Source organism: Pelodiscus sinensis, chromosome 18, assembly GCF_052426305.1.
Source record: "Pelodiscus sinensis isolate ZL-2025 chromosome 18, ASM5242630v1, whole genome shotgun sequence".
NCBI lineage: Eukaryota > Metazoa > Chordata > Testudines > Trionychidae > Pelodiscus > Pelodiscus sinensis.
This window is the reverse complement of record NC_143069.1, coordinates 8740501-8753144: the sequence shown is the minus strand read 5'-3', so window position 1 is coordinate 8753144 and position 12644 is coordinate 8740501. Positions and strand designations below refer to the sequence as shown.

At 46.2% G+C, this 12644-nt stretch overlaps 1 protein-coding gene across 1 annotated transcript in view; it reads right to left on the bottom strand.

Annotated features, from left to right (window-relative positions):
- The window catches only part of LOC142823325 (uncharacterized), a 167700-nt gene that overhangs the window by 131039 nt on the left and 24017 nt on the right, over positions 1 to 12644 (bottom strand). The gene's annotated exons all lie outside the window — the stretch shown is intronic.

The following is a 12644-nucleotide window of genomic DNA, read 5'->3' as shown; positions in this document are numbered from 1 at the left end:
CCCTGGAGTGAGGATGGGACACAGGGACTGGGGCTGGATCAGTGTCCCTGGGATCGCAGGATGGGTCCCAGTGAGACCCTCAGCGAGATACAGCCCCTGCCTGGCTCCATGGAAACCACAATCCCTAATGACTCGTGCTAATCACCAGGAGCCCTGTCCTGGGCCAGCTGCCCTGCGTGCTCGGTGCTGTACGGACACCAGACACAGAGACGGTCCCTGCCCCAGTCAGGGGCCACTCACCCCTGGAGTCCCTGAGGGGTTGGAATGGGCGCGGTGTCCCTTCTGCAGGGGAGCAGCCCCCTGCCTCACAGAGCTCAGGGGAGCTTGGCTGCCCCACGGGCCATGTCCCATCCGGGCGCTAATTCCCACAGCCCCGACTGCTTCTGAGCTCCCCGGGGGGGTTGGGCATTTGGGGCCGAGGTCTCATGCAGACAAGGTCTGAGTCTGTCTGTCCCTCCCCAGACGTGCTCCAATCCCTGCCCTGCGCGCCCAGTGCCCCCATCCCCACTGCCCCACAGCTGGGCGTCCCCAGGGTCTGTCCATCTCCCGCTGTGCAGGGACCGTCCCCCTCCAAACACCCGAATGGCCCCAAGGGCGTCTGAGCGGGGAGCTCTGTTCCCCAGGAGATGAATTGCTCCATTTCTCCCACTCACCTTCTCCAGGCGACACCGTTGTGGAGTTCTCTGGGTTGGGTCCCTGTGTGGGGCTGGAGAAGCTGGATGGCTGGAGAAGCCCCTGTCTGTGGCAGGAGAAGCCCCTGTCTGTGGCAGGAGATGGCTGGAGAAGCCCCTGTCTGTGGCAGGTCCCATGGGACTGCAGTAGCTCCCCTGCCCATGGCCCCTGGTTAACTGGTTGCTTACTGGTTAACTGGTTAACCTTTCACATCCCTAATCCAAAGAACCCCTTGAAATGGGTTATACATTAAATGAGCTTTTTACTACCCTTGTCTCTCGTGACCATTTGGGGTGGTTCACATGCACCCTACGCAGCAGAACTGCCTCATCCATGAACGGGCCCTGGCTATGATTATGCAAAGGGCAAAAGAACAGTCAAAATGGCTGCATTGCAACTCGTGGAGACATTTCTGCAGCATCAAACAGCACGTGGCAGCTTGCAATGTGGTGCCTCACGCGGGTATTGGCCTGAGGATAGCCCCTCCTTCAGAGGAGTCAAGTGGCCAAATCATCCACTCTGCAATAGACACAAAGGGAAATGAAAGTGCAGGCTGGCAAGCTACTGTGTACTGGGGGAAGAGATGAAATGTCTGCCTTCCCACGCTGTGTACTTTCACAGGCTGTCTGCCTTCCCACGCTGTGTACTTTCACAGGCTGTCTGCCTTCCCACGCTGTGTACTTTCACAGGCTGTCTGCCTTCACACGCTGTGTGCTTTCACACAATGTTTGCCATCACACAATGTGTGCTTTGACACAATGTATGCTTGCACACGCTGTGGGCCTTCACAAGATGTGTCCCTTCACACGCTGTGGGCCTTCACTGCTCATGTGCCTCATACTAAAATGGCCATCGGAGCTTTCTTGCGCAAGAGAGCATCTACACTGGCATGGATGCTCGTGTGCAAAAGCACATGCCAGTGTAGACACTCTCTTGCACAAATACTTTAACGCAAAAACTCTTGTGTTAAAAGTAGATGTAGCCAAGCTGTAAAGGCTCCTACATTAAACCCAGAGGTCCCAGGTTCTGTTCTGCCTGTGGTGGTTACACAAATGCTTTAGAAAGGAGATCACTGTTATTCTCTACAGTTGGGAAAACTGACTCTCAGAGTGTGGCTATGACTCGATTATGCCATCAGATGGCATAGCCAGGATTATAGCCCAGTCCAGCCCCCACTGCATTAACAGTTTGATAGAATGTTAAACAGGAAAGATGGAAATTCTGATCTACTTGAAATCTGTGTTCTTCATGTACCATTTGCTCCAAAAAAGGCATAGCTAGTGGTTGAATGATCTGAGCTAGTGGAGGCTTGGGAACAGATTGCTTACTCTTCTGAAGCAGATCTGTCACTCAGGGCTGGAATATGTTCCCAAAAGAAAAAAAAATCAGATACACAAAAAAGAAAACAAATCCAAAGAGTTTGCAACAGTGGAGCCCTGGGCTAGTGTTCTCAGAGAATCCATGTTAGAGGCCAAAATCTAGAAAAGGTGTGAGAGAGACACATCATAGAAATTAACATTCACAGCAACTCAAGAGAACTACCTGAAATCCAGAGGGAATATAGGGTTGTTAACAAAAACCCTAGCTCATTTCATAGTCATGGCAACATCAGAGGGGTAGGCCAAGACTGAATGTTTTTTTAAGCACTATTGTAGGAATTATTCTGTGGCCGTTCTCTGGCCTGTGCCATGCAGAACATCAGACTAGATCACATGTTAGAACCAGAGATAACCTGAATGGAAGTGCCTACATATATTTCAAAATACATCCCACAGATTCTTTTGAGGGAAGTATCAAAATATTTCATGTTGGCCTTTTCATTTGAACTGACATTCATGCGTGAAGTCACAAATACATGAGCTATGTATTCAACCCAAATATTTCACAAGAAAAAACAACAAAATCCGTTTTGGTCATGAGCTAAACTCATATTTTTCCCCAGATTTTTTGATTTGGCCACTGAATCCAAAAATCACTTCCTCAGTCATCTCTACATCTACCTGGTTGCAGGTGGTGTTCTAATCATGCTCTCACAAGCAGCCCTACTGAATGCATTGAGTATATTTATGTGAATAAAACACATTACAGGGGGAATGGTTCTATTCTCAGTATGTGTATTATTGCAAAAACATTTGACCAGCTTCTCCTCTTACAGCTTCTTCACATGGGGAGTCCTTCCAGAACAGTATTCCTGATTAACTCCACGTTTTTTAATTTTGATGAAGTTTTGTTTAAAAATTAAAAAAAAATATGAGAAAACGCGGGAAAAATTCTATTTTAACATTTTGGGAAAGAAAAGTTTTCATTTTTTTCACTTCCAAATACATTTTTGTTTGGAAAGGTTCTTTCTTTTTCATTAAAATGCCCCCCCCCCCCCCCGAAAAAGGTCTAAATCAAAAGGAAACAGTTTAATCTCTCTCTATATATAAAAAAAGTTTTCTATGGGATGACAGAGTGATGTGATGACACCGGGAGGAGGAGGGGCAGAGCCACATTTCCTCCCACAACACGTGGGGTGGGCTGGAAGTCGTACACCCTTATCCCTCGCAGCCAGAGGGAGAGAGCCAGGCAGCCTTGGCCCAGTCCAATGCCCTGGTGGTTGGAGGAAGAGAGCCAGGCCAGCCTCGACCCAACCCTCCAGTGGCCCAGCGGGAGAGCTGGGGCTGCCTGCCCACAGTGATGGAGCTTGGTGAGCGTAGCGAGCAGGGAGCAGAGCCCCCTTGTTTAATCAAAATGAAAGTTTTCATTTCAGCCCTCACATTTTTCATTTTGTCTCATGGAAAATATTCAAAATTGTAGGTCGCGTGTCCTGATTTCTGGGTGAAGTTCTTGGATAAGCTCTGAATGTTTTAGGGGACAGAAAATCCATTTCCCCAGCCAGACGAGAGAATGAACCCCATGGGACAGACATTAGTCGTCTTGCTTAATGCGCTATTGGAAGTTGCACGGTTACTGTCATAGGGTGGGTGGGATAAGAACCTACATAGATTAAAACAGCATGTCTAGGATGAGACCAAACCAGAATGTCCTCTGCACTTTGGGGAAGCTTTAACTCCAACCTAAGCTGTGTGACCTAGGTCCCTCCTCAAAGGGGTTCGTACTTGCCAGGTGTGCTCACCAGTGCCATAAGGATGCAAGTCATCTGTTTCCCCAGCTGGCGAAAGACCTGCTGTCTGGTCTGTGCAAGGACCTACTGTTGTGCAGGTCACCGCTGTGTCTCCGCTGGGCTGTGAGCCCTGTGGAAAAAGGGCACATACGTTAGTGTGTAAATGAGTCTGTGAAGGCTTCAGAAGAGATATACAGGCAGTCCCCGGGTTACGTACAAGATAGGGACTGTAGGTTTGTTCTTAAGTTGAATCTGTATGTAAGTCGGAACTGGAGTCCAGATTCAGCCGCTGCTGAAACTGACCGCCAGTTCTGACTTACATACAGATTCAACTTAAGAACCCCAAGCGTCCCCAAGTCAGCTGCTGCTGAAACTGATCAGCGGCTGACTCCAGGAAGCCTGGGGCAGAGCAACTCTGCCTCGGGCTTCCTGTAGTCAGCGCTGGTCAGTTTCAGCAGCGGCTGACTTGGGGACGCCTGGGGCAGAGCAGCTGGGGTGCTGCTGGGTTGCTCCAGTAGCACCGCTCCTCGCTCCTCGGCGCTACTGGACCAACCCAGCAGCACCCCAGCTGCTCTGCCCCAGGCGTCCTGATTCAGCCACTGCTGAAACTGACCAGCAGCAGCTGAATCAGGACCTGGGGCAGAGCAGCTGGGGTGCTGCCGGGTTGGTCCAGTAGTGCCCAGAGCGGCGCTGCAGGACCAATCAGCAGCGCCCCAGCTGCTCTGCCTCAGGTTCCACAACAAAAGCCTGGTCTGCTGGGGGGGGGGGCACACTAGCTGCGCCCCCCCCCCCCCAGCAGACCAGGGACACGGGGAGCAGAGCCGCAGCAGGGTGCCGCGCCTCTGAGGCTTTGCTCTGGCAAAGTCTCAGAGGTGCAGGACCCCGCCGCGGCTGCGGCTTCAGTCCCGGTGCCTGTGGTCTGCTGGAGACGGTCTCCAGCAGACCAGGGGCACCGGGAGCAGCTTACGAACGGGGCTTTCTCGCCCCGGAGCTCGCAGGCAGCAATCTGCCACCTCAACCTCCGGGGCGAGAAAGTCCCGTTCGTAAGTGCGGATCCGACATAAGTCGGATCCGCGTAAGTCAGGGACTGCCTGTATGGGCAAAGGCTAAAACGTGGGTGCAATCCCTCAGGAAATTGCCTGCAGTCGGGATTGTCTATAGAACTTCTGGATCTAAAACTGGGAGTTTGTGTAGCCTCAGCTAGTGGAAAGTAGATTTATTAACCAGGATGGGTGGTGTAACCCATGGGCCTCTTGCAGCCATCTGCAGAGGGCACGGGGGTATAAAAGTTACGGGGGTCCAATGGGACTGGTGTTTACCTTCTAGTTCACCAAACAGTGTCACATGAAAGTGTGTGTCACACCGGTCCTCATAATCTTTTCTAAATGTATGTGCAGAGAATACGGAAGAAGGTATGTGTCTATTGGTAGTTGTGTTCTTTAGACCTTGTAGCTCAAGGCAAGGAGGTGGGAGATGCTTGTTTCCCTTGCTGACCATCGTGCGTCTTACAGTAGTACTCTATTCGCATAGTGAGTCACCTGTGAATGGAGAGAAGGCAGGGGGATAATTATGAGAATGATGTTAAAAGCGGGGGTGGGGTGGCTGCTTTACAGGTGAAGAATGAAGTACTGGACTGAGATATCTAGGAATGCAGAAAGATGCTCTGAGGTCCTTTACCAGGGGAAGGGGACAAAGTGCCAGTGGGTGTAGTTTCTATCTTGGTTAAAATGCAGTGAGAAGGACTTTGGCTGGTTTTGATGGACATGTAACCCTTTTTTCCAGCATTTCTGTCGGCTGCCATTGAATCTCTCTCCTTTGTTAAATAAGCTCACAGGTGCTTTTCCCGTGAACTAAGTGCTGTGTACAATGCTGAGCTGTGTTCTCAGGTGTAACTATAAGCTGCGGGGTACTGGGCCTTTGGGATCTGGTAATTCTGTAAGTGGTTAAGATGCTGAATGTCACAGGGGCTCCACTCAGAGTACTCAGGGTTGGAGTTTGCCTGGCACTTGCCTCTCTGAGAAACACTGGAGCCCACATGGGTTGCCTGTGGCTGATAGGATCAGCCAGCTGACCCCTAGCAGGAAGAGAGAAGATTCCTCATGGTAATAGCAGGCATTAACGAGGTGCCTTAGAACTCCGAGTAACCTGAGCATCATCACAGGTGGAGACAGAGGGCAGTAATGACCAGGTGTGGGTGATACAGGCAAAGACGTTAGGGAAAATAAGAGCTTTTATAAGTTTATTGGGAGGAAAATGCAATAGATCCTTTAATAAATAGAATAATAGAATCATAGAACACTAGCACGTCAAGAGATCATCAGGTCAAGTCCCTTGCCCTCACGGCAGGACCAAGGACTGTCTAGATCATCCCTGACAGGTGTCTGTCTAGCCTGCTCATAAACATATCCAGTGATAGAGATTCCACAACCCGCCGAGGCAATTTATAAACAAGAGGGACAAAATTAATGTTTAATCAAAATGACTGAGTCACTAAAGAACTTGTAAAACAACAAGTAGTCCTGTGGCACCTTAGAGACTAACAAAAATATATACATAGTAGCATGAACTTTCGTGGGCAAAACCCACTTCATCAGATGAGCTGTAAAGGAATAACAAAAACCCAGAAATGATAACAGAAAAAGAAAGGAAAGAAAGGTACCTGTCAATTGTAGGACCAGTGCTAACGAGGCTAAACAAATGGGCTGGAAGTGTCAGATACTTAGCTTTTGATGTAAAAATGCAGCGTTAAAGGCAGTGGAGACTGGCTTTATAATGCCACATCCAGTTAATGTCAAACGCAGGGAAACAGTGTGAAATTTGCAAATGAAGGTCAGTTCCGCACACTCTCTCTGTAATTGGCTGGTGAAATTCCTTTTACATCCAAGAATGAGCACCCAAGCAGGTTAAAAAGTTTCCCTATAGGTTTATATGTGTTACCATTTCTGATGTTTGATTTGTGTTCATTTATTCTTTGTCATAGAGACTGACCAGTTTGACCAATAGATATGGCAGAGCGGCAGTAACAACAAATGAGAAAGTAGTATCTCTGGGAGGAAATTAGTTATTAAAATTGAGACTGAGATTTTAAAAACATCTATGAGAGGTAGGAGAATTATTACTAACTTGCTCAGTCACTTCTGTAAATCATACTTCTTGAAGATAGTGGAAACATAGCAATAAGAAGGACAGGTTTCACATTTTCTGGTAAATCTGTTAGCTACAAAATGCTGGCTTAACTGCACAGGTCAGTTTCTTTCATCCTGGCACTATGGTATTGTCAATAAATTAATAACTTTCACGCTTTCACTTACCTGAGTGCTGGCCCTGTCAAATCCAATGCTTGTGGAATCTGAGGAAAGAGACTGAATATATTAATATGAACTCTGCTTGAAATGCCAGGGAACTTGTGTTAATGCCAGAGCTGGTCAAAATGATGCTGCTACAACTTTTTAAAAAGCAATCTATGTATAAATGACTGATCAATATGAAAATGGTTGCTGGAAATGTTCATTTTGGTCATTTCCCCCCATGTTTTAGATGAAAAGTTATTTTTATCTAGTGATATTAGATTTCAAAAATATTTCACCATTTTACCCATTTTTTGTTGAACCCCCCCTTCCCTCCAGATTCCTTGAAGAAATTTCACGGAGGAAATGAAAATTTTCCATACTCCATCCCCCAGCAGTCAGCATTTCACAACAAACTCTAATTAACCTTTATTCCAGCTCCTGCTTCTAACCCGGTGTTGTTTATTAGGTTGTGGATATCGATCTTATTATAGCAACTGCGTTAGGTCACGAAGGGTCAGCCCAGCTGGTTTGGGCTGGTTCTAGTTAGTTCCGTGTTATGAAATAAAATGGACACTTGCAACTGCTCAAGCTCTCTGTATTTCCAGTGATTTCTTTCTAAACTGTGGAAGTCCAAATGATATAACACCTGGCATCAAGTAGATGGGAAATCCCTATAGGCCCTGCTGTCAGCTTGCTTTGGTTGTTCTGTTTTACCCAAACACCAGTCTTAAGCACTGAGAAAAGCAGCATCTTACATTCAATTTGATCTTCAGGGCTTTTGGGAATCTCCTCACTTGGACCGTGTTTCCTGTGGAGAAATGAATGCACAGTATAGCCAAGGAGGTTAGCAGCTGCCCTTGCTTGTGAGGTTTCCTCTAAGATATGGGAGACGCAAGGCACATCTCTGTCCTACCCCATGTGAATCAGAGACTTATACTAGGTGAGAGCCTGACCACTGAGCTATGAGACATTTTGACATTCCTCAGTCTCATCCGCTGAAGTGTAAATCTGATCAAAGAGTCTTCATGTTAGAGAGAGGAACTGGCTCTATAGCCTCGTGGTAAGGTTCATGGCAGTCTTATTCAGGATTTGAACTTGGGTCTCCCATAGCCTATGTGATGGGCTTAACCATAAGGGTTTCAGACACTGTCTCTAATCAGCAATTCCATCCTGGGACCTGGGAAATCTTCCTGAGAAAAATATCATTACAATGGACACATTTCAGCAAAAGGTTTGGTTTCCAAGAATCAACATTTTTGTATTAAAAACAAGTGTTGAAGATGTCCTGACTAACTCTGATTGGTGCTAGTCATCAGCTGCAGAGCCAGCGTGCACCAAGGCCAGATTCTCAACCACTTTTTGGCCAGCCACATCCCAGCTCAGTGAGGTGATCTGGCAGTGTCGGGGTTGGCTGTTGTGGTATTTTGTGAGGTGAGGACTTAGGCTGCATGCAGTGGTGAGTGTGAATGGGCCAAAATTGTGAGCTGGGCCATCCTAATGGGATAGGAAATGCTAGAAGCTGGGCTAGATTTCCATCTCCTGGCCCCCAGGGCCTCCCCCAACCCAGGGGTACCCCACTCCGTGTGCTCCTCACTGTCAATGCTGCTCTGTAGCCCCTGGAGCTCAGAATGGGGTTGGGAAGAAGCTGCAGTTTGAATTGATTGAAGTAGGATTTAGACACTCAGCTCCCATTAAATGGGCATTGAGACGCCCTTCTGAAAAGCCAGCCTCCATAAAGGGAGTTTGTATGGGCAGAATATCAGCCATGTTTTCGCTTAGGGGTGATCGCAGCCTACCTTGTATCTCTCCTCTTCAACAGAACTGAAAAATAAATAGAAAATGTCATTTAAAGTCTGTACAAATCACCATGAAGCACACACAGTCTGTGATCAGCCTTCTGTTTGGCTCCTCGCAGCTGATTGTTTTTCTCTTTTGTAACAAAGTATTACAACCCAGGGACTTTCCCTGAGTCTGTGTCAATTGTGGCTATTTACTACCTACTCAATTTACTATGCTTGCAACAGTAGTTTTGTTTTGATAATAAAAGAGTTTGCTTGGAGTTGGGAAAACAGAGAGATTCCAAAGACAACACTGTACTCTTCCCTTGTAAAAGGCACTTAATCCTAAGGACACAAAAGTCAAGCAATACCAGTTAATTAGAATAAAAAGAAAACTCTTTTATTACCAAGACAAAACTCCTATTACAAGCATAGTAAGTTGGCTAGGCAGTAAATAGGCACAAATGACATAGACTCAGGGAAAGTCCTGGGGCTGTAATCCTTAGTTACAAAAGGGAAAAACAATTATCCAGCTTAGACTATTTCCAAACCCCCAAACAAGGAAAACAATAAACCCTGATGAACTAGCTAAACTTTTCCCTGTTTACACATTTCAAAAAGTCCAGTCCATTCCTTTTGAAAGAGAGAGAGAGAGAGAGAGAGAGAGAGAGAGAGAGAGAGAGGTGTTCCCCATCTCTCTCAATACCTGGGAGAAACTGCTCTGATCTCAAAGAAAGAAGAGAGAAAGAAAAACACCCTCTTTTCCAGTTTGAAATTACTACCTGCATTTTTATTGTCTGACTGCCCGCCCCTCCTGGCTGACACCTTTGCTAGGTACTTCAGTTAACCCCTTAGTCACCAGGTATTGGTCAGGACTCCTTGGCTGCATCTAGACTGGCATGATTTTCCACTAATGCTTTTAACGGAAAAGTTTTTCCGTTAAAAGCATTTGCGGAAAAGAGCGTCTAGATTGGCACGGATGCCTTTGCGCAAAAGCACTTTTTGTGGAAAAGCATGCGTGCCAATCTAGACACGGTTTTGCGCAAGAAAGCCCCAATCGCCATTTTCACAGTTTTTAGCTGTCTACACTGGCCTTCTTACACAAATACATTTGCGCAAGAGGGCTTTTCCCGAACAGGGCAGCATAGTATTTCTGCAAGAACACTGACAATCTTACATTAGATCGTCAGTGTTCTTGCACAAATTCAAGCGGCCAGTGTAGACAGCTGGCAAGTTCTTCCATTCTAGACACAGGCCTTCTGTTCATGACAACCCCCCCCAAAGGAAAAACTCCCTGTGCTGAACCTAATTGGACTTGCTGGGTAAACCCAGTGGATACATGGGAGCAAACCAACAGCATAATTCCAGTGCAGGAGCAGTAAAGCCATCATGCCTAGCACCTGAGCGGGCAGACTCGGAGAAAGGGGACAAAGGTGCGCTAGCTCTGTCACCATGGCAACAGCTCCAGCTCCACCTTTCACCATTAAATTACATTAATTATTGGCAGACACATTATCCACCTCGTCTACTCTGAGCTTGCTAATTGGTTAGCTGAGATGCTGCATTGTCCTGCCCATGCGGGATTTTAAATTACTGAAGGGTTCAAGGCCTTCCACCAATTTTGTTACTGTTTTTCACTATTTATCTGGGCTGCAGTGGGCAGTGATGAGTGTAACTCTTCCCTTTCCTGGCCAAAAGGGAACACACCACCACTAGGGCCAGGGTAGAAGGAATGGCGATTCCTAGTATTACGTTAGAGGAGGATCCTAGGAAAGAAATGGTTCAATGTCAATATGGAAAAGACACTGAGGAGAAAAATCCGAAATTACTGGATAGCTAAAGGGAGAAATGGCGTATGATAGTGTATGAATTTCTGTCTATAATATTGGCTCTCTTTCTATGGGTGTTTCTTAGTTCTTTTCTATATGGTTTGTATGTGGCTCTCATCACTGTAGTATCTAAGTGCCTCCCAGTAGTGAATTAAGTGACATGACTTCACATCTGTTATGTGTTGTTTGTTCTTCAATCCTCACTGTTTGTTCTTCAATCCTTCAATCCTCACTGTGTGCACAGCGAGGAGAATTGTTTTGTAAGGCTTTTAAAAATATACACATTGCTCTGAATTGACGTGAGAGAAAGAAAGTGGAAGAAATGCACCGACTGCTTGGAGCGGATGGTGTAGAGGTTTGTGATGGTCCTTAGTTTCTGGAGAAGTTTATTTCACAGTCTAGGGACACCTGCCAGGCAAGGACTGTCTCCTGCAGAGATGAGTTTTACTCTTACTGTGGTGAGTCCCACAGGAGCCGAGCTGAGGACTGAGGAGGGATGGGAATGTAGGGAACTGGATGCACTGCCAAACTGGCAAAGGCAAGGTGTTCCATAAATCATGGGTAGCATGCAGGAAGGCATGGAAATGGAAGCAGCATATGGAGACATGCCAGGCAACAAGTGCAATGGGGCATTTGACATAGAACTAGAGCTGGTGAGAAGTTTTCCATTCAGATGTTCATAAAAATACGATCTCCAGCAAACTGAGATTTTTTCATGTGAAAACGTAGATTTTGTTGATTCTTTAAGATTTGGGAAAATCAGTGCGGGGTTAGTCTGCCCGTTATTGTGGTGCCTCATGGGACATTGGTTGTGTCGTGCCTCCATTTTCTTTAGTGGTCCTGGGCCCCTGGACACACTACATTTCCCATGATGCCCTGTGCTCTGGGAACTCCCATAATGCTGTGTGACAACCGAAGCAGACACATAGACCAGTGCAGAAAAACTGAAATGAAATGTTTTGATTCAGGAATATCAGCATGTTTTATTTTGAGAGAAAGTGTCAAAATGTTCAATTTTTCACATTTCTAAATTTAAAAAAAATCATTTTTTTGCCATTTCAGCATTTTTCAAAAACAAATGTAGACTCACCAGACTGTCAGAATGTGTCCCACAGAACAGAATTTCTATTTTGTTATCATTTTTGTGTTTAACTTATGCATCAACCCTGAGCTTAGCTGGATGCGTTAGCTGGTGGGAGAACTGCATGTGTCTTATGGGTGGGAAGCTGTACAGATTTTGTGGGATATGGCTGGCCCACATTTTAGGAGGAAGCATCAACTCTACTCATCTCCTTCCAGCCAAAATTCAAACGGGAGGCTGGCTGCCACAATGTGATTGGCTGCTTTTGGGCACTGGCAGCCCCAATAAAGAAACTGCCCAGCCACAAAGGAAAGCTCAGAATAATTGCTACAGGCCTATTCATTCTTCATGCTTTCTCTCAGGACATTGTGGGTGCGTCTACACTGCACCATAACTTGAAATAAGATACGCAATTTCAGCTACGCAAATTGTGTATCTTATTGTGATACTATTTCAAAATAGCTGATTTCATCATTTGGTACTATTTACACAGTGCCAAATTTTGAAATAAAGTGTGATTCTGAAACATCCCTTATTCCTCATAGAATGAGGTTTACAGAGACATTGGAATAGCGAGCTTGAAATAATGGGTTTGCTGTGAAGATGTGGGATAGCTATTTCCCAAAATAGCATTGCAGTGTAGACATACCCTGATAGAAATGTAGCCGTGTTAGTCTGGGGTAGCTGAAGCAAAATGCAGGACATACCCTGTTTAACCAAGCAATGCTAGAGCAATATAATTCAATAGACACAATGAAAGAAATTCATACCTGGGTCAGCATAGGGTGTATGCATTTTAGCTCTCAAAGCCTTGTACCAGACTGCATCAAAGAGGTGAATTTCACATCTTCTCCCTACTTTCAACACTTTCTCCAGTTCTCCAACAAG